Here is a 24,643-nt window from a genome sequence, read left to right as displayed (position 1 = left end):
TGAGCTAACACATAGGCCCAACAGATTCCAAGAAGGCCAGAATCACCAGCGGCACCACCATCGATTGTCAGGTCACCCGGATTCAGCAAATACCAGAGTCCAAAATGATGCAGGTTTATACTGTTAATTTTCAGTTTATCGTTACAGTTGGTGTTATTCCATGTCGGAAGGGACGCAGCTACAGCCAGTGGGGTAACTAGAGACAGGCAGGCAGCTATGTGCAACAAAGGTAGGCGTGTTGTTTTCATATGCAGATCTGAAATATTGTCTTATATGCAAGAGGAGGAGTGATGGGGGTTCAGGCAAAAGCCAGGCTATGGATTGCATTGCTAAATGCTCCATCAGAGTGCAATGGTCGCCTGTCCTTTTTTTAAGTGATGATGTGGGTTTAGCCTGTGCTGTATGTATGTATGGGTGGCTGACTGCCACCCACCCAGAAAGTGTATGGGAGGCTGGTTGGCTGCCAGCCTTCCTTCCATTCCTATGAGTAATGTGAGTGCTCATGAAGGGGACATGGTTGGGTCCACCCCTTTCCCGGTTATCCCCTCTAGGCCTTTTGGCTTAGATCAAGTGTAAAAAAAGAAAGGATCTTGCGACAGATCGCATCCTGAGGCACGTTTTTTTTTGTGTGAATACTTGCACTTGGGTGACTTGTGAGCACATACTGATACATACGTTCCCTATCTGGGGACCATAAATTAAATGGATTTTTGAGAAAGGGAGCTGATTTGGAAGCTTGCTTCTGTCGCCCTATGCATTGACCCGATGTGGCAGTATCTTCGGGTAGTGAACAGTGCACCACCCCATTCCAGTGTTAAACAAGAAAGATTCTCATTTAATCCTCCGTGGGTGAGAATTTGAGTTTGAGAATTGGAGACCAAAATGATGAGTTGGAGTTGCACTGACTGGTTTATGAACGTCTATTCATTTAGCGTTTTAATGACCATGTTTGCACACTGATTGGTGTAAAAAAATAAAATAAAACTAAATAATAATAATCTAGCACACCTGTGCAGGTTTGACATGACATGACAGGTAGCTGTCTTGTGGGTGGTGCTGAATCCTGTTAAATGACATGAGGGTCTCATGCCTATACACAAGGGTGTGTCATTGCTGTTGCTTGACCATGCATTGGTTTCTGTGGTCAGTGAATGATAAAAACAAAATTTACCATCCATTGATGGATGGGAAATCCGCCATGAGGCATTTGTTTTTAGAAACTGCTGCTCACAACCAATGTTGCAATGGAGTGTCTCCATCTGCTGGTGGTATTGGAAAGGCATTAGTGCTATGACAGGGTCTGAAGAAGAAGAAGAAGAAGAAGAAGAAGACGGAAAAAAATATATATAAAAAGAAAAAGAGAGAGAGAGAGAGAGACTGACTTAGTGAGCGAGTGAGTGAGAGAGTGAGAGTGAGTGAGAGTGAATGAGTGAGTGAGTGAGTGAGTGAGTGAGAACAAATGAGTTAAAGCAAGTGAGTGAGAGAGATCGAATGAATGAAAGTCTGAATGACAGAAAGAAAAAAGGATGAAGAAAGAAGCATGAAGAAAAAAAAATGTATATGGAGTTGCTGACATGAGTGCAATCTACAAAGCCGTTGAGGCTGATCCTCATGGGAGGATTATTGCACCAGGACCCTTAGCACTTTTAAAATGCCATTCAATGCCACGGGCTAGATGTAAACTGCAGATGACCATGTTGTGGTAGTTACCATGGATACCCAAGTGATGTGTGAGCTAACACATAGGCCCAACAGATTCCAAGAAGGCCAGAATCACCAGCGGCACCACCATCGATTGTCAGGTCACCCGGATTCAGCAAATACCAGAGTCCAAAATGATGCAGGTTTATACTGTTAATTTTCAGTTTATCGTTACAGTTGGTGTTATTCCATGTCGGAAGGGACGCAGCTACAGCCAGTGGGGTAACTAGAGACAGGCAGGCAGCTATGTGCAACAAAGGTAGGCGTGTTGTTTTCATATGCAGATCTGAAATATTGTCTTATATGCAAGAGGAGGAGTGATGGGGGTTCAGGCAAAAGCCAGGCTATGGATTGCATTGCTAAATGCTCCATCAGAGTGCAATGGTCGCCTGTCCTTTTTTTAAGTGATGATGTGGGTTTAGCCTGTGCTGTATGTATGTATGGGTGGCTGACTGCCACCCACCCAGAAAGTGTATGGGAGGCTGGTTGGCTGCCAGCCTTCCTTCCATTCCTATGAGTAATGTGAGTGCTCATGAAGGGGACATAGTTGGGTCCACCCCTTTCCCGGTTATCCCCTCTAGGCCTTTTGGCTTAGATCAAGTGTAAAAAAAGAAAGGATCTTGCGACAGATCGCATCCTGAGGCACGTTTTTTTTTGTGTGAATACTTGCACTTGGGTGACTTGTGAGCACATACTGATACATACGTTCCCTATCTGGGGACCATAAATTAAATGGATTTTTGAGAAAGGGAGCTGATTTGGAAGCTTGCTTCTGTCGCCCTATGCATTGACCCGATGTGGCAGTATCTTCGGGTAGTGAACAGTGCACCACCCCATTCCAGTGTTAAACAAGAAAGATTCTCATTTAATCCTCCGTGGGTGAGAATTTGAGTTTGAGAATTGGAGACCAAAATGATGAGTTGCACTGACTGGTTTATGAACGTCTATTCATTTAGCGTTTTAATGACCATGTTTGCACACTGATTGGTGTAAAAAAATAAAATAAAACTAAATAATAATAATCTAGCACACCTGTGCAGGTTTGACATGACATGACAGGTAGCTGTCTTGTGGGTGGTGCTGAATCCTGTTAAATGACATGAGGGTCTCATGCCTATACACAAGGGTGTGTCATTGCTGTTGCTTGACCATGCATTGGTTTCTGTGGTCAGTGAATGATAAAAACAAAATTTACCATCCATTGATGGATGGGAAATCCGCCATGAGGCATTTGTTTTTAGAAACTGCTGCTCACAACCAATGTTGCAATGGAGTGTCTCCATCTGCTGGTGGTATTGGAAAGGCATTAGTGCTATGACAGGGTCTGAAGAAGAAGAAGAAGAAGAAGACGGAAAAAAATATATATAAAAAGAAAAAGAGAGAGAGAGAGAGAGACTGACTTAGTGAGCGAGTGAGTGAGAGAGTGAGAGTGAGTGAGAGTGAATGAGTGAGTGAGTGATTGAGTGAGTGAGTGAGTGAGTGAGAACAAATGAGTTAAAGCAAGTGAGTGAGAGAGATCGAATGAATGAAAGTCTGAATGACAGAAAGAAAAAAGGATGAAGAAAGAAGCATGAAGAAAAAAAAATGTATATGGAGTTGCTGACATGAGTGCAATCTACAAAGCCGTTGAGGCTGATCCTCATGGGAGGATTATTGCACCAGGACCCTTAGCACTTTTAAAATGCCATTCAATGCCACGGGCTAGATGTAAACTGCAGATGACCATGTTGTGGTAGTTACCATGGATACCCAAGTGATGTGTGAGCTAACACATAGGCCCAACAGATTCCAAGAAGGCCAGAATCACCAGCGGCACCACCATCGATTGTCAGGTCACCCGGATTCAGCAAATACCAGAGTCCAAAATGATGCAGGTTTATACTGTTAATTTTCAGTTTATCGTTACAGTTGGTGTTATTCCATGTCGGAAGGGACGCAGCTACAGCCAGTGGGGTAACTAGAGACAGGCAGGCAGCTATGTGCAACAAAGGTAGGCGTGTTGTTTTCATATGCAGATCTGAAATATTGTCTTATATGCAAGAGGAGGAGTGATGGGGGTTCAGGCAAAAGCCAGGCTATGGATTGCATTGCTAAATGCTCCATTAGAGTGCAATGGTCGCCTGTCCTTTTTTTAAGTGATGATGTGGGTTTAGCCTGTGCTGTATGTATGTATGGGTGGCTGACTGCCACCCACCCAGAAAGTGTATGGGAGGCTGGTTGGCTGCCAGCCTTCCTTCCATTCCTATGAGTAATGTGAGTGCTCATGAAGGGGACATGGTTGGGTCCACCCCTTTCCCGGTTATCCCCTCTAGGCCTTTTGGCTTAGATCAAGTGTAAAAAAAGAAAGGATCTTGCGACAGATCGCATCCTGAGGCACGTTTTTTTTTGTGTGAATACTTGCACTTGGGTGACTTGTGAGCACATACTGATACATACGTTCCCTATCTGGGGACCATAAATTAAATGGATTTTTGAGAAAGGGAGCTGATTTGGAAGCTTGCTTCTGTCGCCCTATGCATTGACCCGATGTGGCAGTATCTTCGGGTAGTGAACAGTGCACCACCCCATTCCAGTGTTAAACAAGAAAGATTCTCATTTAATCCTCCGTGGGTGAGAATTTGAGTTTGAGAATTGGAGACCAAAATGATGAGTTGCACTGACTGGTTTATGAACGTCTATTCATTTAGCGTTTTAATGACCATGTTTGCACACTGATTGGTGTAAAAAAATAAAATAAAACTAAATAATAATAATCTAGCACACCTGTGCAGGTTTGACATGACATGACAGGTAGCTGTCTTGTGGGTGGTGCTGAATCCTGTTAAATGACATGAGGGTCTCATGCCTATACACAAGGGTGTGTCATTGCTGTTGCTTGACCATGCATTGGTTTCTGTGGTCAGTGAATGATAAAAACAAAATTTACCATCCATTGATGGATGGGAAATCCGCCATGAGGCATTTGTTTTTAGAAACTGCTGCTCACAACCAATGTTGCAATGGAGTGTCTCCATCTGCTGGTGGTATTGGAAAGGCATTAGTGCTATGACAGGGTCTGAAGAAGAAGAAGAAGAAGAAGAAGACGGAAAAAAATATATATAAAAAGAAAAAGAGAGAGAGAGAGACTGACTTAGTGAGCGAGTGAGTGAGAGAGTGAGAGTGAGTGAGAGTGAATGAGTGAGTGAGTGATTGAGTGAGTGAGTGAGTGAGTGAGAACAAATGAGTTAAAGCAAGTGAGTGAGAGAGATCTAATGAATGAAAGTCTGAATGACAGAAAGAAAAAAGGATGAAGAAAGAAGCATGAAGAAAAAAAAATGTATATGGAGTTGCTGACATGAGTGCAATCTACAAAGCCGTTGAGGCTGATCCTCATGGGAGGATTATTGCACCAGGACCCTTAGCACTTTTAAAATGCCATTCAATGCCACGGGCTAGATGTAAACTGCAGATGACCATGTTGTGGTAGTTACCATGGATACCCAAGTGATGTGTGAGCTAACACATAGGCCCAACAGATTCCAAGAAGGCCAGAATCACCAGCGGCACCACCATCGATTGTCAGGTCACCCGGATTCAGCAAATACCAGAGTCCAAAATGATGCAGGTTTATACTGTTAATTTTCAGTTTATCGTTACAGTTGGTGTTATTCCATGTCGGAAGGGACGCAGCTACAGCCAGTGGGGTAACTAGAGACAGGCAGGCAGCTATGTGCAACAAAGGTAGGCGTGTTGTTTTCATATGCAGATCTGAAATATTGTCTTATATGCAAGAGGAGGAGTGATGGGGGTTCAGGCAAAAGCCAGGCTATGGATTGCATTGCTAAATGCTCCATCAGAGTGCAATGGTCGCCTGTCCTTTTTTTAAGTGATGATGTGGGTTTAGCCTGTGCTGTATGTATGTATGTATGGGTGGCTGACTGCCACCCACCCAGAAAGTGTATGGGAGGCTGGTTGGCTGCCAGCCTTCCTTCCATTCCTATGAGTAATGTGAGTGCTCATGAAGGGGACATGGTTGGGTCCACCCCTTTCCCGGTTATCCCCTCTAGGCCTTTTGGCTTAGATCAAGTGTAAAAAAAGAAAGGATCTTGCGACAGATCGCATCCTGAGGCACGTTTTTTTTTGTGTGAATACTTGCACTTGGGTGACTTGTGAGCACATACTGATACATACGTTCCCTATCTGGGGACCATAAATTAAATGGATTTTTGAGAAAGGGAGCTGATTTGGAAGCTTGCTTCTGTCGCCCTATGCATTGACCCGATGTGGCAGTATCTTCGGGTAGTGAACAGTGCACCACCCCATTCCAGTGTTAAACAAGAAAGATTCTCATTTAATCCTCCGTGGGTGAGAATTTGAGTTTGAGAATTGGAGACCAAAATGATGAGTTGCACTGACTGGTTTATGAACGTCTATTCATTTAGCGTTTTAATGACCATGTTTGCACACTGATTGGTGTAAAAAAATAAAATAAAACTAAATAATAATAATCTAGCACACCTGTGCAGGTTTGACATGACATGACAGGTAGCTGTCTTGTGGGTGGTGCTGAATCCTGTTAAATGACATGAGGGTCTCATGCCTATACACAAGGGTGTGTCATTGCTGTTGCTTGACCATGCATTGGTTTCTGTGGTCAGTGAATGATAAAAACAAAATTTACCATCCATTGATGGATGGGAAATCCGCCATGAGGCATTTGTTTTTAGAAACTGCTGCTCACAACCAATGTTGCAATGGAGTGTCTCCATCTGCTGGTGGTATTGGAAAGGCATTAGTGCTATGACAGGGTCTGAAGAAGAAGAAGAAGAAGAAGAAGACGGAAAAAAATATATATAAAAAGAAAAAGAGAGAGAGAGAGAGAGACTGACTTAGTGAGCGAGTGAGTGAGAGAGTGAGAGTGAGTGAGAGTGAATGAGTGAGTGAGTGATTGAGTGAGTGAGTGAGTGAGAACAAATGAGTTAAAGCAAGTGAGTGAGAGAGATCGAATGAATGAAAGTCTGAATGACAGAAAGAAAAAAGGATGAAGAAAGAAGCATGAAGAAAAAAAAATGTATATGGAGTTGCTGACATGAGTGCAATCTACAAAGCCGTTGAGGCTGATCCTCATGGGAGGATTATTGCACCAGGACCCTTAGCACTTTTAAAATGCCATTCAATGCCACGGGCTAGATGTAAACTGCAGATGACCATGTTGTGGTAGTTACCATGGATACCCAAGTGATGTGTGAGCTAACACATAGGCCCAACAGATTCCAAGAAGGCCAGAATCACCAGCGGCACCACCATCGATTGTCAGGTCACCCGGATTCAGCAAATACCAGAGTCCAAAATGATGCAGGTTTATACTGTTAATTTTCAGTTTATCGTTACAGTTGGTGTTATTCCATGTCGGAAGGGACGCAGCTACAGCCAGTGGGGTAACTAGAGACAGGCAGGCAGCTATGTGCAACAAAGGTAGGCGTGTTGTTTTCATATGCAGATCTGAAATATTGTCTTATATGCAAGAGGAGGAGTGATGGGGGTTCAGGCAAAAGCCAGGCTATGGATTGCATTGCTAAATGCTCCATCAGAGTGCAATGGTCGCCTGTCCTTTTTTTAAGTGATGATGTGGGTTTAGCCTGTGCTGTATGTATGTATGGGTGGCTGACTGCCACCCACCCAGAAAGTGTATGGGAGGCTGGTTGGCTGCCAGCCTTCCTTCCATTCCTATGAGTAATGTGAGTGCTCATGAAGGGGACATGGTTGGGTCCACCCCTTTCCCGGTTATCCCCTCTAGGCCTTTTGGCTTAGATCAAGTGTAAAAAAAGAAAGGATCTTGCGACAGATCGCATCCTGAGGCACGTTTTTTTTTGTGTGAATACTTGCACTTGGGTGACTTGTGAGCACATACTGATACATACGTTCCCTATCTGGGGACCATAAATTAAATGGATTTTTGAGAAAGGGAGCTGATTTGGAAGCTTGCTTCTGTCGCCCTATGCATTGACCCGATGTGGCAGTATCTTCGGGTAGTGAACAGTGCACCACCCCATTCCAGTGTTAAACAAGAAAGATTCTCATTTAATCCTCCGTGGGTGAGAATTTGAGTTTGAGAATTGGAGACCAAAATTATGAGTTGCACTGACTGGTTTATGAACGTCTATTCATTTAGCGTTTTAATGACCATGTTTGCACACTGATTGGTGTAAAAAAATAAAATAAAACTAAATAATAATAATCTAGCACACCTGTGCAGGTTTGACATGACATGACAGGTAGCTGTCTTGTGGGTGGTGCTGAATCCTGTTAAATGACATGAGGGTCTCATGCCTATACACAAGGGTGTGTCATTGCTGTTGCTTGACCATGCATTGGTTTCTGTGGTCAGTGAATGATAAAAACAAAATTTACCATCCATTGATGGATGGGAAATCCGCCATGAGGCATTTGTTTTTAGAAACTGCTGCTCACAACCAATGTTGCAATGGAGTGTCTCCATCTGCTGGTGGTATTGGAAAGGCATTAGTGCTATGACAGGGTCTGAAGAAGAAGAAGAAGAAGAAGAAGAAGACGGAAAAAAATATATATAAAAAGAAAAAGAGAGAGAGAGAGAGAGACTGACTTAGTGAGCGAGTGAGTGAGTGAGAGAATGAGTGAGTGAGTGATTGAGTGAGTGAGTGAGTGAGTGAGAACAAATGAGTTAAAGCAAGTGAGTGAGAGAGATCGAATGAATGAAAGTCTGAATGACAGAAAGAAAAAAGGATGAAGAAAGAAGCATGAAGAAAAAAAAATGTATATGGAGTTGCTGACATGAGTGCAATCTACAAAGCCGTTGAGGCTGATCCTCATGGGAGGATTATTGCACCAGGACCCTTAGCACTTTTAAAATGCCATTCAATGCCACGGGCTAGATGTAAACTGCAGATGACCATGTTGTGGTAGTTACCATGGATACCCAAGTGATGTGTGAGCTAACACATAGGCCCAACAGATTCCAAGAAGGCCAGAATCACCAGCGGCACCACCATCGATTGTCAGGTCACCCGGATTCAGCAAATACCAGAGTCCAAAATGATGCAGGTTTATACTGTTAATTTTCAGTTTATCGTTACAGTTGGTGTTATTCCATGTCGGAAGGGACGCAGCTACAGCCAGTGGGGTAACTAGAGACAGGCAGGCAGCTATGTGCAACAAAGGTAGGCGTGTTGTTTTCATATGCAGATCTGAAATATTGTCTTATATGCAAGAGGAGGAGTGATGGGGGTTCAGGCAAAAGCCAGGCTATGGATTGCATTGCTAAATGCTCCATCAGAGTGCAATGGTCGCCTGTCCTTTTTTTAAGTGATGATGTGGGTTTAGCCTGTGCTGTATGTATGTATGGGTGGCTGACTGCCACCCACCCAGAAAGTGTATGGGAGGCTGGTTGGCTGCCAGCCTTCCTTCCATTCCTATGAGTAATGTGAGTGCTCATGAAGGGGACATGGTTGGGTCCACCCCTTTCCCGGTTATCCCCTCTAGGCCTTTTGGCTTAGATCAAGTGTAAAAAAAGAAAGGATCTTGCGACAGATCGCATCCTGAGGCACGTTTTTTTTTTTGTGTGAATACTTGCACTTGGGTGACTTGTGAGCACATACTGATACATACGTTCCCTATCTGGGGACCATAAATTAAATGGATTTTTGAGAAAGGGAGCTGATTTGGAAGCTTGCTTCTGTCGCCCTATGCATTGACCCGATGTGGCAGTATCTTCGGGTAGTGAACAGTGCACCACCCCATTCCAGTGTTAAACAAGAAAGATTCTCATTTAATCCTCCGTGGGTGAGAATTTGAGTTTGAGAATTGGAGACCAAAATGATGAGTTGCACTGACTGGTTTATGAACGTCTATTCATTTAGCGTTTTAATGACCATGTTTGCACACTGATTGGTGTAAAAAAATAAAATAAAACTAAATAATAATAATCTAGCACACCTGTGCAGGTTTGACATGACATGACAGGTAGCTGTCTTGTGGGTGGTGCTGAATCCTGTTAAATGACATGAGGGTCTCATGCCTATACACAAGGGTGTGTCATTGCTGTTGCTTGACCATGCATTGGTTTCTGTGGTCAGTGAATGATAAAAACAAAATTTACCATCCATTGATGGATGGGAAATCCGCCATGAGGCATTTGTTTTTAGAAACTGCTGCTCACAACCAATGTTGCAATGGAGTGTCTCCATCTGCTGGTGGTATTGGAAAGGCATTAGTGCTATGACAGGGTCTGAAGAAGAAGAAGAAGAAGACGGAAAAAAATATATATAAAAAGAAAAAGAGAGAGAGAGAGAGAGACTGACTTAGTGAGCGAGTGAGTGAGAGAGTGAGAGTGAGTGAGAGTGAATGAGTGAGTGAGTGATTGAGTGAGTGAGTGAGTGAGTGAGAACAAATGAGTTAAAGCAAGTGAGTGAGAGAGATCGAATGAATGAAAGTCTGAATGACAGAAAGAAAAAAGGATGAAGAAAGAAGCATGAAGAAAAAAAAATGTATATGGAGTTGCTGACATGAGTGCAATCTACAAAGCCGTTGAGGCTGATCCTCATGGGAGGATTATTGCACCAGGACCCTTAGCACTTTTAAAATGCCATTCAATGCCACGGGCTAGATGTAAACTGCAGATGACCATGTTGTGGTAGTTACCATGGATACCCAAGTGATGTGTGAGCTAACACATAGGCCCAACAGATTCCAAGAAGGCCAGAATCACCAGCGGCACCACCATCGATTGTCAGGTCACCCGGATTCAGCAAATACCAGAGTCCAAAATGATGCAGGTTTATACTGTTAATTTTCAGTTTATCGTTACAGTTGGTGTTATTCCATGTCGGAAGGGACGCAGCTACAGCCAGTGGGGTAACTAGAGACAGGCAGGCAGCTATGTGCAACAAAGGTAGGCGTGTTGTTTTCATATGCAGATCTGAAATATTGTCTTATATGCAAGAGGAGGAGTGATGGGGGTTCAGGCAAAAGCCAGGCTATGGATTGCATTGCTAAATGCTCCATCAGAGTGCAATGGTCGCCTGTCCTTTTTTTAAGTGATGATGTGGGTTTAGCCTGTGCTGTATGTATGTATGGGTGGCTGACTGCCACCCACCCAGAAAGTGTATGGGAGGCTGGTTGGCTGCCAGCCTTCCTTCCATTCCTATGAGTAATGTGAGTGCTCATGAAGGGGACATGGTTGGGTCCACCCCTTTCCCGGTTATCCCCTCTAGGCCTTTTGGCTTAGATCAAGTGTAAAAAAAGAAAGGATCTTGCGACAGATCGCATCCTGAGGCACGTTTTTTTTTGTGTGAATACTTGCACTTGGGTGACTTGTGAGCACATACTGATACATACATTCCCTATCTGGGGACCATAAATTAAATGGATTTTTGAGAAAGGGAGCTGATTTGGAAGCTTGCTTCTGTCGCCCTATGCATTGACCCGATGTGGCAGTATCTTCGGGTAGTGAACAGTGCACCACCCCATTCCAGTGTTAAACAAGAAAGATTCTCATTTAATCCTCCGTGGGTGAGAATTTGAGTTTGAGAATTGGAGACCAAAATGATGAGTTGCACTGACTGGTTTATGAACGTCTATTCATTTAGCGTTTTAATGACCATGTTTGCACACTGATTGGTGTAAAAAAATAAAATAAAACTAAATAATAATAATCTAGCACACCTGTGCAGGTTTGACATGACATGACAGGTAGCTGTCTTGTGGGTGGTGCTGAATTCTGTTAAATGACATGAGGGTCTCATGCCTATACACAAGGGTGTGTCATTGCTGTTGCTTGACCATGCATTGGTTTCTGTGGTCAGTGAATGATAAAAACAAAATTTACCATCCATTGATGGATGGGAAATCCGCCATGAGGCATTTGTTTTTAGAAACTGCTGCTCACAACCAATGTTGCAATGGAGTGTCTCCATCTGCTGGTGGTATTGGAAAGGCATTAGTGCTATGACAGGGTCTGAAGAAGAAGAAGAAGAAGAAGAAGAAGAAGACGGAAAAAAATATATATAAAAAGAAAAAGAGAGAGAGAGAGAGAGACTGACTTAGTGAGCGAGTGAGTGAGAGAGTGAGAGTGAGTGAGAGTGAATGAGTGAGTGAGTGATTGAGTGAGTGAGTGAGTGAGTGAGAACAAATGAGTTAAAGCAAGTGAGTGAGAGAGATCGAATGAATGAAAGTCTGAATGACAGAAAGAAAAAAGGATGAAGAAAGAAGCATGAAGAAAAAAAAATGTATATGGAGTTGCTGACATGAGTGCAATCTACAAAGCCGTTGAGGCTGATCCTCATGGGAGGATTATTGCACCAGGACCCTTAGCACTTTTAAAATGCCATTCAATGCCACGGGCTAGATGTAAACTGCAGATGACCATGTTGTGGTAGTTACCATGGATACCCAAGTGATGTGTGAGCTAACACATAGGCCCAACAGATTCCAAGAAGGCCAGAATCACCAGCGGCACCACCATCGATTGTCAGGTCACCCGGATTCAGCAAATACCAGAGTCCAAAATGATGCAGGTTTATACTGTTAATTTTCAGTTTATCGTTACAGTTGGTGTTATTCCATGTCGGAAGGGACGCAGCTACAGCCAGTGGGGTAACTAGAGACAGGCAGGCAGCTATGTGCAACAAAGGTAGGCGTGTTGTTTTCATATGCAGATCTGAAATATTGTCTTATATGCAAGAGGAGGAGTGATGGGGGTTCAGGCAAAAGCCAGGCTATGGATTGCATTGCTAAATGCTCCATCAGAGTGCAATGGTCGCCTGTCCTTTTTTTAAGTGATGATGTGGGTTTAGCCTGTGCTGTATGTATGTATGGGTGGCTGACTGCCACCCACCCAGAAAGTGTATGGGAGGCTGGTTGGCTGCCAGCCTTCCTTCCATTCCTATGAGTAATGTGAGTGCTCATGAAGGGGACATGGTTGGGTCCACCCCTTTCCCGGTTATCCCCTCTAGGCCTTTTGGCTTAGATCAAGTGTAAAAAAAGAAAGGATCTTGCGACAGATCGCATCCTGAGGCACGTTTTTTTTTTTTGTGTGAATACTTGCACTTGGGTGACTTGTGAGCACATACTGATACATACGTTCCCTATCTGGGGACCATAAATTAAATGGATTTTTGAGAAAGGGAGCTGATTTGGAAGCTTGCTTCTGTCGCCCTATGCATTGACCCGATGTGGCAGTATCTTCGGGTAGTGAACAGTGCACCACCCCATTCCAGTGTTAAACAAGAAAGATTCTCATTTAATCCTCCGTGGGTGAGAATTTGAGTTTGAGAATTGGAGACCAAAATGATGAGTTGCACTGACTGGTTTATGAACGTCTATTCATTTAGCGTTTTAATGACCATGTTTGCACACTGATTGGTGTAAAAAAATAAAATAAAACTAAATAATAATAATCTAGCACACCTGTGCAGGTTTGACATGACATGACAGGTAGCTGTCTTGTGGGTGGTGCTGAATCCTGTTAAATGACATGAGGGTCTCATGCCTATACACAAGGGTGTGTCATTGCTGTTGCTTGACCATGCATTGGTTTCTGTGGTCAGTGAATGATAAAAACAAAATTTACCATCCATTGATGGATGGGAAATCCGCCATGAGGCATTTGTTTTTAGAAACTGCTGCTCACAACCAATGTTGCAATGGAGTGTCTCCATCTGCTGGTGGTATTGGAAAGGCATTAGTGCTATGACAGGGTCTGAAGAAGAAGAAGAAGAAGAAGAAGACGGAAAAAAATATATATAAAAAGAAAAAGAGAGAGAGAGAGAGAGAGAGAGACTGACTTAGTGAGCGAGTGAGTGAGAGAGTGAGAGTGAGTGAGAGTGAATGAGTGAGTGAGTGATTGAGTGAGTGAGTGAGTGAGTGAGTGAGAACAAATGAGTTAAAGCAAGTGAGTGAGAGAGATCGAATGAATGAAAGTCTGAATGACAGAAAGAAAAAAGGATGAAGAAAGAAGCATGAAGAAAAAAAAATGTATATGGAGTTGCTGACATGAGTGCAATCTACAAAGCCGTTGAGGCTGATCCTCATGGGAGGATTATTGCACCAGGACCCTTAGCACTTTTAAAATGCCATTCAATGCCATGGGCTAGATGTAAACTGCAGATGACCATGTTGTGGTAGTTACCATGGATACCCAAGTGATGTGTGAGCTAACACATAGGCCCAACAGATTCCAAGAAGGCCAGAATCACCAGCGGCACCACCATCGATTGTCAGGTCACCCGGATTCAGCAAATACCAGAGTCCAAAATGATGCAGGTTTATACTGTTAATTTTCAGTTTATCGTTACAGTTGGTGTTATTCCATGTCGGAAGGGACGCAGCTACAGCCAGTGGGGTAACTAGAGACAGGCAGGCAGCTATGTGCAACAAAGGTAGGCGTGTTGTTTTCATATGCAGATCTGAAATATTGTCTTATATGCAAGAGGAGGAGTGATGGGGGTTCAGGCAAAAGCCAGGCTATGGATTGCATTGCTAAATGCTCCATCAGAGTGCAATGGTCGCCTGTCCTTTTTTTAAGTGATGATGTGGGTTTAGCCTGTGCTGTATGTATGTATGGGTGGCTGACTGCCACCCACCCAGAAAGTGTATGGGAGGCTGGTTGGCTGCCAGCCTTCCTTCCATTCCTATGAGTAATGTGAGTGCTCATGAAGGGGACATGGTTGGGTCCACCCCTTTCCCGGTTATCCCCTCTAGGCCTTTTGGCTTAGATCAAGTGTAAAAAAAGAAAGGATCTTGCGACAGATCGCATCCTGAGGCACGTTTTTTTTTGTGTGAATACTTGCACTTGGGTGACTTGTGAGCACATACTGATACATACGTTCCCTATCTGGGGACCATAAATTAAATGGATTTTTGAGAAAGGGAGCTGATTTGGAAGCTTGCTTCTGTCGCCCTATGCATTGACCCGATGTGGCAGTATCTTCGGGTAGTGAACAGTGCACCACCCCATTCCAGTGTTAAACAAGAAAGATTCTCATTTAATCCTCCGTGGGTGAGAATTTGAGTTTGAGAATTGGAGACCAAAATGATGAGTTGCACTGACTGGTTTATGAACGTCTATTCATTTAGCGTTTTAATGACCATGTTTGCACACTGATTGGTGTAAAAAAATAAAATAAAACTAAATAATAATAATCTAGCACACCTGTGCAGGTTTGACATGACATGACAGGTAGCTGTCTTGTGGGTGGTGCTGAATCCTGTTAAATGACATGAGGGTCTCATGCCTATACACAAGGGTGTGTCATTGCTGTTGCTTGACCATGCATTGGTTTCTGTGGTCAGTGAATGATAAAAACAAAATTTACCATCCATTGATGGATGGGAAATCCGCCATGAGGCATTTGTTTTTAGAAACTGCTGCTCACAACCAATGTTGCAATGGAGTGTCTCCATCTGCTGGTGGTATTGGAAAGGCATTAGTGCTATGACAGGGTCTGAAGAAGAAGAAGAAGAAGAAGAAGACGGAAAAAAATATATATAAAAAGAAAAAGAGAGAGAGAGAGAGAGACTGACTTAGTGAGCGAGTGAGTGAGAGAGTGAGTGAGAGTGAATGAGTGAGTGAGTGATTGAGTGAGTGAGTGAGTGAGTGAGAACAAATGAGTTAAAGCAAGTGAGTGAGAGAGATCGAATGAATGAAAGTCTGAATGACAGAAAGAAAAAAGGATGAAGAAAGAAGCATGAAGAAAAAAAAATGTATATGGAGTTGCTGACATGAGTGCAATCTACAAAGCCGTTGAGGCTGATCCTCATGGGAGGATTATTGCACCAGGACCCTTAGCACTTTTAAAATGCCATTCATTGCCACGGGCTAGATGTAAACTGCAGATGACCATGTTGTGGTAGTTACCATGGATACCCAAGTGATGTGTGAGCTAACACATAGGCCCAACAGATTCCAAGAAGGCCAGAATCACCAGCGGCACCACCATCGATTGTCAGGTCACCCGGATTCAGCAAATACCAGAGTCCAAAATGATGCAGGTTTATACTGTTAATTTTCAGTTTATCGTTACAGTTGGTGTTATTCCATGTCGGAAGGGACGCAGCTACAGCCAGTGGGGTAACTAGAGACAGGCAGGCAGCTATGTGCAACAAAGGTAGGCGTGTTGTTTTCATATGCAGATCTGAAATATTGTCTTATATGCAAGAGGAGGAGTGATGGGGGTTCAGGCAAAAGCCAGGCTATGGATTGCATTGCTAAATGCTCCATCAGAGTGCAATGGTCGCCTGTCCTTTTTTTAAGTGATGATGTGGGTTTAGCCTGTGCTGTATGTATGTATGGGTGGCTGACTGCCACCCACCCAGAAAGTGTATGGGAGGCTGGTTGGCTGCCAGCCTTCCTTCCATTCCTATGAGTAATGTGAGTGCTCATGAAGGGGACATGGTTGGGTCCACCCCTTTCCCGGTTATCCCCTCTAGGCCTTTTGGCTTAGATCAAGTGTAAAAAAAGAAAGGATCTTGCGACAGATCGCATCCTGAGGCACGTTTTTTTTTGTGTGAATACTTGCACTTGGGTGACTTGTGAGCACATACTGATACATACGTTCCCTATCTGGGGACCATAAATTAAATGGATTTTTGAGAAAGGGAGCTGATTTGGAAGCTTGCTTCTGTCGCCCTATGCATTGACCTGATGTGGCAGTATCTTCGGGTAGTGAACAGTGCACCACCCCATTCCAGTGTTAAACAAGAAAGATTCTCATTTAATCCTCCGTGGGTGAGAATTTGAGTTTGAGAATTGGAGACCAAAATGATGAGTTGCACTGACTGGTTTATGAACGTCTATTCATTTAGCGTTTTAATGACCATGTTTGCACACTGATTGGTGTAAAAAAATAAAATAAAACTAAATAATAATAATCTAGCACACCTGTGCAGGTTTGACATGACATGACAGGTAGCTGTCTTGTGGGTGGTGCTGAATCCTGTTAAATGACATGAGGGTCTCATGCCTATACACAAGGGTGTGTCATTGCTGTTGCTTGACCATGCATTGGTTTCTGTGGTCAGTGAATGATAAAAACAAAATTTACCATCCATTGATGGATGGGAAATCCGCCATGAGGCATTTGTTTTTAGAAACTGCTGCTCACAACCAATGTTGCAATGGAGTGTCTCCATCTGCTGGTGGTATTGGAAAGGCATTAGTGCTATGACAGGGTCTGAAGAAGAAGAAGAAGAAGAAGAAGACGGAAAAAAATATATATAAAAAGAAAAAGAGAGAGAGAGAGAGAGACTGACTTAGTGAGCGAGTGAGTGAGAGAGTGAGAGTGAGTGAGAGTGAATGAGTGAGTGAGTGATTGAGTGAGTGAGTGAGTGAGTGAGAACAAATGAGTTAAAGCAAGTGAGTGAGAGAGATCGAATGAATGAAAGTCTGAATGACAGAAAGAAAAAAGGATGAAGAAAGAAGCATGAAGAAAAAAAAATGTATATGGAGTTGCTGACATGAGTGCAATCTACAAAGCCGTTGAGGCTGATCCTCATGGGAGGATTATTGCACCAGGACCCTTAGCACTTTTAAAATGCCATTCAATGCCACGGGCTAGATGTAAACTGCAGATGACCATGTTGTGGTAGTTACCATGGATACCCAAGTGATGTGTGAGCTAACACATAGGCCCAACAGATTCCAAGAAGGCCAGAATCACCAGCGGCACCACCATCGATTGTCAGGTTACCCGGATTCAGCAAATACCAGAGTCCAAAATGATGCAGGTTTATACTGTTAATTTTCAGTTTATCGTTACAGTTGGTGTTATTCCATGTCGGAAGGGACGCAGCTACAGCCAGTGGGGTAACTAGAGACAGGCAGGCAGCTATGTGCAACAAAGGTAGGCGTGTTGTTTTCATATGCAGATCTGAAATATTGTCTTATATGCAAGAGGAGGAGTGATGGGGGTTCAGGCAAAAGCCAGGCTATGGATTGCATTGCTAAATGCTCCATCAGAGTGCAATGGTCGCCTGTCCTTTTTTTAAGTGATGATGTGGGTTTAGCCTGTGCTGTATGTATGTATGGGTGGCTGACTGCCACCCACCCAGAAAGTGTATGGGAGGCTGGTTGGCTGCCAGCCTTCCTTCCATTCCTATGAGTAATGTGAGTGCTCATGAAGGGGACATGGTTGGGTCCACCCCTTTCCCGGTTATCCCCTCTAGGCCTTTTGGCTTAGATCAAGTGTAAAAAAAGAAAGGATCTTGCGACAGATCGCATCCTGAGGCACGTTTTTTTTTGTGTGAATACTTGCACTTGGGTGACTTGTGAGCACATACTGATACATACGTTCCCTATCTGGGGACCATAAATTAAATGGATTTTTGAGAAAGGGAGCTGATTTGGAAGCTTGCTTCTGTCGCCCTATGCATTGACCCGATGTGGCAGTATCTTCGGGTAGTGAACAGTGCACCACCCCATTCCAGTGTTAAACAAGAAAGATTCTCATTTAATCCTCCGTGGGTGAGAATTTGAGTTTGAGAATTGGAGACCAAAATGATGAGTTGCACTGACTGGTTTATGAACGTCTATTCATTTAGCGTTTTAATGACCATGTTTGCACACTGATTGGTGTAAAAAAATAAAATAAAACTAAATAATAATAATCTAGCACACCTGTGCAGGTTTGACATGACATGACAGGTAGCTGTCTTGTGGGTGGTGCTGAATCCTGTTAAATGACATGAGGGTCTCATGCCTATACACAAGGGTGTGTCATTGCTGTTGCTTGACCATGCATTGGTTTCTGTGGTCAGTGAATGATAAAAACAAAATTTACCATCCATTGATGGATGGGAAATCCGCCATGAGGCATTTGTTTTTAGAAACTGCTGCTCACAACCAATGTTGCAATGGAGTGTCTCCATCTGCTGGTGGTATTGGAAAGGCATTAGTGCTATGACAGGGTCTGAAGAAGAAGAAGAAGAAGAAGACGGAAAAAAATATATATAAAAAGAAAAAGAGAGAGAGAGAGAGAGACTGACTTAGTGAGCGAGTGAGTGAGAGAGTGAGAGTGAGTGAGAGTGAATGAGTGAGTGAGTGATTGAGTGAGTGAGTGAGTGAGTGAGAACAAATGAGTTAAAGCAAGTGAGTGAGAGAGATCGAATGAATGAAAGTCTGAATGACAGAAAGAAAAAAGGATGAAGAAAGAAGCATGAAGAAAAAAAAATGTATATGGAGTTGCTGACATGAGTGCAATCTACAAAGCCGTTGAGGCTGATCCTCATGGGAGGATTATTGCACCAGGACCCTTAGCACTTTTAAAATGCCATTCAATGCCACGGGCTAGATGTAAACTGCAGATGACCATGTTGTGGTAGTTACCATGGATACCCAAGTGATGTGTGAGCTAACACATAGGCCCAACAGATTCCAAGAAGGCCAGAATCACCAGCGGCACCACCATCGATTGTCAGGTCACCCGGATTCAGCAAATACCAGAGTCCAAAATGATGCAGGTTTATACTGTTAATTTTCAGTTTATCGTTACAGTTGGTGTTATTCCATGTCGGAAGGGACGCAGCTACAGCCAGTGGGGTAACTAGAGACAGGCAGGCAGCTATGTGCAACAAAGGTAGGCGTGTTGTTTTCATATGCAGATCTGAAATATTGTCTTATATGCAAGAGGAGGAGTGATGGGGGTTCAGGCAAAAGCCAGGCTATGGATTGCATTGCTAAATGCTCCATCAGAGTGCAATGGTCGCCTGTCCTTTTTTTAAGTGATGATGTGGGTTTAGCCTGTGCTGTATGTATGTATGGGTGGCTGACTGCCACCCACCCAGAAAGTGTATGGGAGGCTGGTTGGCTGCCAGCCTTCCTTCCATTCCTATGAGTAATGTGAGTGCTCATGAAGGGGACATGGTTGGGTCCACCCCTTTCCCGGTTATCCCCTCTAGGCCTTTTGGCTTAGATCAAGTGTAAAAAAAGAAAGGATCTTGCGACAGATCGCATCCTGAGGCACGTTTTTTTTTGTGTGAATACTTGCACTTGGGTGACTTGTGAGCACATACTGATACATACGTTCCCTATCTGGGGACCATAAATTAAATGGATTTTTGAGAAAGGGAGCTGATTTGGAAGCTTGCTTCTGTCGCCCTATGCATTGACCCGATGTGGCAGTATCTTCGGGTAGTGAACAGTGCACCACCCCATTCCAGTGTTAAACAAGAAAGATTCTCATTTAATCCTCCGTGGGTGAGAATTTGAGTTTGAGAATTGGAGACCAAAATGATGAGTTGCACTGACTGGTTTATGAACGTCTATTCATTTAGCGTTTTAATGACCATGTTTGCACACTGATTGGTGTAAAAAAATAAAATAAAACTAAATAATAATAATCTAGCACACCTGTGCAGGTTTGACATGACATGACAGGTAGCTGTCTTGTGGGTGGTGCTGAATCCTGTTAAATGACATGAGGGTCTCATGCCTATACACAAGGGTGTGTCATTGCTGTTGCTTGACCATGCATTGGTTTCTGTGGTCAGTGAATGATAAAAACAAAATTTACCATCCATTGATGGATGGGAAATCCGCCATGAGGCATTTGTTTTTAGAAACTGCTGCTCACAACCAATGTTGCAATGGAGTGTCTCCATCTGCTGGTGGTATTGGAAAGGCATTAGTGCTATGACAGGGTCTGAAGAAGAAGAAGAAGAAGACGGAAAAAAATATATATAAAAAGAAAAAGAGAGAGAGAGAGAGAGACTGACTTAGTGAGCGAGTGAGTGAGAGAGTGAGAGTGAGTGAGAGTGAATGAGTGAGTGAGTGATTGAGTGAGTGAGTGAGTGAGTGAGAACAAATGAGTTAAAGCAAGTGAGTGAGAGAGATCGAATGAATGAAAGTCTGAATGACAGAAAGAAAAAAGGATGAAGAAAGAAGCATGAAGAAAAAAAAATGTATATGGAGTTGCTGACATGAGTGCAATCTACAAAGCCGTTGAGGCTGATCCTCATGGGAGGATTATTGCACCAGGACCCTTAGCACTTTTAAAATGCCATTCAATGCCACGGGCTAGATGTAAACTGCAGATGACCATGTTGTGGTAGTTACCATGGATACCCAAGTGATGTGTGAGCTAACACATAGGCCCAACAGATTCCAAGAAGGCCAGAATCACCAGCGGCACCACCATCGATTGTCAGGTCACCCGGATTCAGCAAATACCAGAGTCCAAAATGATGCAGGTTTATACTGTTAATTTTCAGTTTATCGTTACAGTTGGTGTTATTCCATGTCGGAAGGGACGCAGCTACAGCCAGTGGGGTAACTAGAGACAGGCAGGCAGCTATGTGCAACAAAGGTAGGCGTGTTGTTTTCATATGCAGATCTGAAATATTGTCTTATATGCAAGAGGAGGAGTGATGGGGGTTCAGGCAAAAGCCAGGCTATGGATTGCATTGCTAAATGCTCCATCAGAGTGCAATGGTCGCCTGTCCTTTTTTTAAGTGATGATGTGGGTTTAGCCTGTGCTGTATGTATGTATGGGTGGCTGACTGCCACCCACCCAGAAAGTGTATGGGAGGCTGGTTGGCTGCCAGCCTTCCTTCCATTCCTATGAGTAATGTGAGTGCTCATGAAGGGGACATGGTTGGGTCCACCCCTTTCCCGGTTATCCCCTCTAGGCCTTTTGGCTTAGATCAAGTGTAAAAAAAGAAAGGATCTTGCGACAGATCGCATCCTGAGGCACGTTTTTTTTTGTGTGAATACTTGCACTTGGGTGACTTGTGAGCACATACTGATACATACGTTCCCTATCTGGGGACCATAAATGAAATGGATTTTTGAGAAAGGGAGCTGATTTGGAAGCTTGCTTCTGTCGCCCTATGCATTGACCCGATGTGGCAGTATCTTCGGGTAGTGAACAGTGCACCACCCCATTCCAGTGTTAAACAAGAAAGATTCTCATTTAATCCTCCGTGGGTGAGAATTTGAGTTTGAGAATTGGAGACCAAAATGATGAGTTGCACTGACTGGTTTATGAACGTCTATTCATTTAGCGTTTTAATGACCATGTTTGCACACTGATTGGTGTAAAAAAATAAAATAAAACTAAATAATAATAATCTAGCACACCTGTGCAGGTTTGACATGACATGACAGGTAGCTGTCTTGTGGGTGGTGCTGAATCCTGTTAAATGACATGAGGGTCTCATGCCTATACACAAGGGTGTGTCATTGCTGTTGCTTGACCATGCATTGGTTTCTGTGGTCAGTGAATGATAAAAACAAAATTTACCATCCATTGATGGATGGGAAATCCGCCATGAGGCATTTGTTTTTAGAAACTGCTGCTCACAACCAATGTTGCAATGGAGTGTCTCCATCTGCTGGTGGTATTGGAAAGGCATTAGTGCTATGACAGGGTCTGAAGAAGAAGAAGAAGAAGAAGAAGAAGAAGACGGAAAAAAATATATATAAAAAGAAAAAGAGAGAGAGAGAGAGAGACTGACTTAGTGAGCGAGTGAGTGAGAGAGTGAGAGTGAGTGAGAGTGAATGAGTGAGTGAGTGATTGAGTGAGTGAGTGAGTGAGTGAGAACAAATGAGTTAAAGCAAGTGAGTGAGAGAGATCGAATGAATGAAAGTCTGAATGACAGAAAGAAAAAAGGATGAAGAAAGAAGCATGAAGAAAAAAAAATGTATATGGAGTTGCTGACATGAGTGCAATCTACAAAGCCGTTGAGGCTGATCCTCATGGGAGGATTATTGCACCAGGACCCTTAGCACTTTTAAAATGCCATTCAATGCCACGGGCTAGATGTAAACTGCAGATGACCATGTTGTGGTAGTTACCATGGATACCCAAGTGATGTGTGAGCTAACACATAGGCCCAACAGATTCCAAGAAGGCCAGAATCACCAGCGGCACCACCATCGATTGTCAGGTCACCCGGATTCAGCAAATACCAGAGTCCAAAATGATGCAGGTTTATACTGTTAATTTTCAGTTTATCGTTACAGTTGGTGTTATTCCATGTCGGAAGGGACGCAGCTACAGCCAGTGGGGTAACTAGAGACAGGCAGGCAGCTATGTGCAACAAAGGTAGGCGTGTTGTTTTCATATGCAGATCTGAAATATTGTCTTATATGCAAGAGGAGGAGTGATGGGGGTTCAGGCAAAAGCCAGGCTATGGATTGCATTGCTAAATGCTCCATCAGAGTGCAATGGTCGCCTGTCCTTTTTTTAAGTGATGATGTGGGTTTAGCCTGTGCTGTATGTATGTATGGGTGGCTGACTGCCACCCACCCAGAAAGTGTATGGGAGGCTGGTTGGCTGCCAGCCTTCCTTCCATTCCTATGAGTAATGTGAGTGCTCATGAAGGGGACATGGTTGGGTCCACCCCTTTCCCGGTTATCCCCTCTAGGCCTTTTGGCTTAGATCAAGTGTAAAAAAAGAAAGGATCTTGCGACAGATCGCATCCTGAGGCACGTTTTTTTTTTTTTGTGTGAATACTTGCACTTGGGTGACTTGTGAGCACATACTGATACATACGTTCCCTATCTGGGGACCATAAATTAAATGGATTTTTGAGAAAGGGAGCTGATTTGGAAGCTTGCTTCTGTCGCCCTATGCATTGACCCGATGTGGCAGTATCTTCGGGTAGTGAACAGTGCACCACCCCATTCCAGTGTTAAACAAGAAAGATTCTCATTTAATCCTCCGTGGGTGAGAATTTGAGTTTGAGAATTGGAGACCAAAATGATGAGTTGCACTGACTGGTTTATGAACGTCTATTCATTTAGCGTTTTAATGACCATGTTTGCACACTGATTGGTGTAAAAAAATAAAATAAAACTAAATAATAATAATCTAGCACACCTGTGCAGGTTTGACATGACATGACAGGTAGCTGTCTTGTGGGTGGTGCTGAATCCTGTTAAATGACATGAGGGTCTCATGCCTATACACAAGGGTGTGTCATTGCTGTTGCTTGACCATGCATTGGTTTCTGTGGTCAGTGAATGATAAAAACTAAATTTACCATCCATTGATGGATGGGAAATCCGCCATGAGGCATTTGTTTTTAGAAACTGCTGCTCACAACCAATGTTGCAATGGAGTGTCTCCATCTGCTGGTGGTATTGGAAAGGCATTAGTGCTATGACAGGGTCTGAAGAAGAAGAAGAAGAAGAAGAAGAAGACGGAAAAAAATATATATAAAAAGAAAAAGAGAGAGAGAGAGAGAGACTGACTTAGTGAGCGAGTGAGTGAGAGAGTGAGAGTGAGTGAGAGTGAATGAGTGAGTGAGTGATTGAGTGAGTGAGTGAGTGAGTGAGAACAAATGAGTTAAAGCAAGTGAGTGAGAGAGATCGAATGAATGAAAGTCTGAATGACAGAAAGAAAAAAGGATGAAGAAAGAAGCATGAAGAAAAAAAAATGTATATGGAGTTGCTGACATGAGTGCAATCTACAAAGCCGTTGAGGCTGATCCTCATGGGAGGATTATTGCACCAGGACCCTTAGCACTTTTAAAATGCCATTCAATGCCACGGGCTAGATGTAAACTGCAGATGACCATGTTGTGGTAGTTACCATGGATACCCAAGTGATGTGTGAGCTAACACATAGGCCCAACAGATTCCAAGAAGGCCAGAATCACCAGCGGCACCACCATCGATTGTCAGGTCACCCGGATTCAGCAAATACCAGAGTCCAAAATGATGCAGGTTTATACTGTTAATTTTCAGTTTATCGTTACAGTTGGTGTTATTCCATGTCGGAAGGGACGCAGCTACAGCCAGTGGGGTAACTAGAGACAGGCAGGCAGCTATGTGCAACAAAGGTAGGCGTGTTGTTTTCATATGTCTGAAATATTGTCTTATATGCAAGAGGAGGAGTGATGGGGGTTCAGGCAAAAGCCAGGCTATGGATTGCATTGCTAAATGCTCCATCAGAGTGCAATGGTCGCCTGTCCTTTTTTTAAGTGATGA

General features: G+C 43.4%; 14 pseudogenes; all 14 read left to right on the top strand.

Annotated features, from left to right (window-relative positions):
* The first annotated feature begins 540 nt into the window (after positions 1-540).
* LOC130346377 (U2 spliceosomal RNA) lies at positions 541-804 on the top strand (annotated as a pseudogene).
* Positions 805-2,271: 1,467 nt separating this feature from the next.
* Positions 2,272-2,535, top strand: LOC130346375 (U2 spliceosomal RNA; annotated as a pseudogene).
* Positions 2,536-4,002: 1,467 nt separating this feature from the next.
* Positions 4,003-4,266, top strand: LOC130346374 (U2 spliceosomal RNA; annotated as a pseudogene).
* A 1,470-nt stretch (positions 4,267-5,736) lies between these two features.
* Positions 5,737-6,000, top strand: LOC130346373 (U2 spliceosomal RNA; annotated as a pseudogene).
* Positions 6,001-7,466: 1,466 nt separating this feature from the next.
* Positions 7,467-7,730, top strand: LOC130346372 (U2 spliceosomal RNA; annotated as a pseudogene).
* Positions 7,731-9,187: 1,457 nt separating this feature from the next.
* Positions 9,188-9,453, top strand: LOC130346326 (U2 spliceosomal RNA; annotated as a pseudogene).
* A 1,464-nt stretch (positions 9,454-10,917) lies between these two features.
* Positions 10,918-11,181, top strand: LOC130346340 (U2 spliceosomal RNA; annotated as a pseudogene).
* Positions 11,182-12,657: 1,476 nt separating this feature from the next.
* Positions 12,658-12,924, top strand: LOC130346330 (U2 spliceosomal RNA; annotated as a pseudogene).
* A 1,480-nt stretch (positions 12,925-14,404) lies between these two features.
* Positions 14,405-14,668, top strand: LOC130346371 (U2 spliceosomal RNA; annotated as a pseudogene).
* Positions 14,669-16,132: 1,464 nt separating this feature from the next.
* Positions 16,133-16,396, top strand: LOC130346337 (U2 spliceosomal RNA; annotated as a pseudogene).
* Positions 16,397-17,866: 1,470 nt separating this feature from the next.
* On the top strand, positions 17,867-18,130 carry LOC130346370 (U2 spliceosomal RNA; annotated as a pseudogene).
* Positions 18,131-19,597: 1,467 nt separating this feature from the next.
* On the top strand, positions 19,598-19,861 carry LOC130346368 (U2 spliceosomal RNA; annotated as a pseudogene).
* Positions 19,862-21,325: 1,464 nt separating this feature from the next.
* LOC130346341 (U2 spliceosomal RNA) lies at positions 21,326-21,589 on the top strand (annotated as a pseudogene).
* A 1,476-nt stretch (positions 21,590-23,065) lies between these two features.
* Positions 23,066-23,333, top strand: LOC130346331 (U2 spliceosomal RNA; annotated as a pseudogene).
* The last annotated feature ends 1,310 nt before the right edge of the window (positions 23,334-24,643 follow it).

Source organism: Hyla sarda, unplaced genomic scaffold, assembly GCF_029499605.1.
Source record: "Hyla sarda isolate aHylSar1 unplaced genomic scaffold, aHylSar1.hap1 scaffold_784, whole genome shotgun sequence".
Taxonomy (NCBI): Eukaryota; Metazoa; Chordata; class Amphibia; order Anura; family Hylidae; genus Hyla; species Hyla sarda.
The sequence above is the reverse complement of the archived record's forward strand: the minus strand, read 5'-3'. Positions and strand labels throughout refer to the sequence as shown.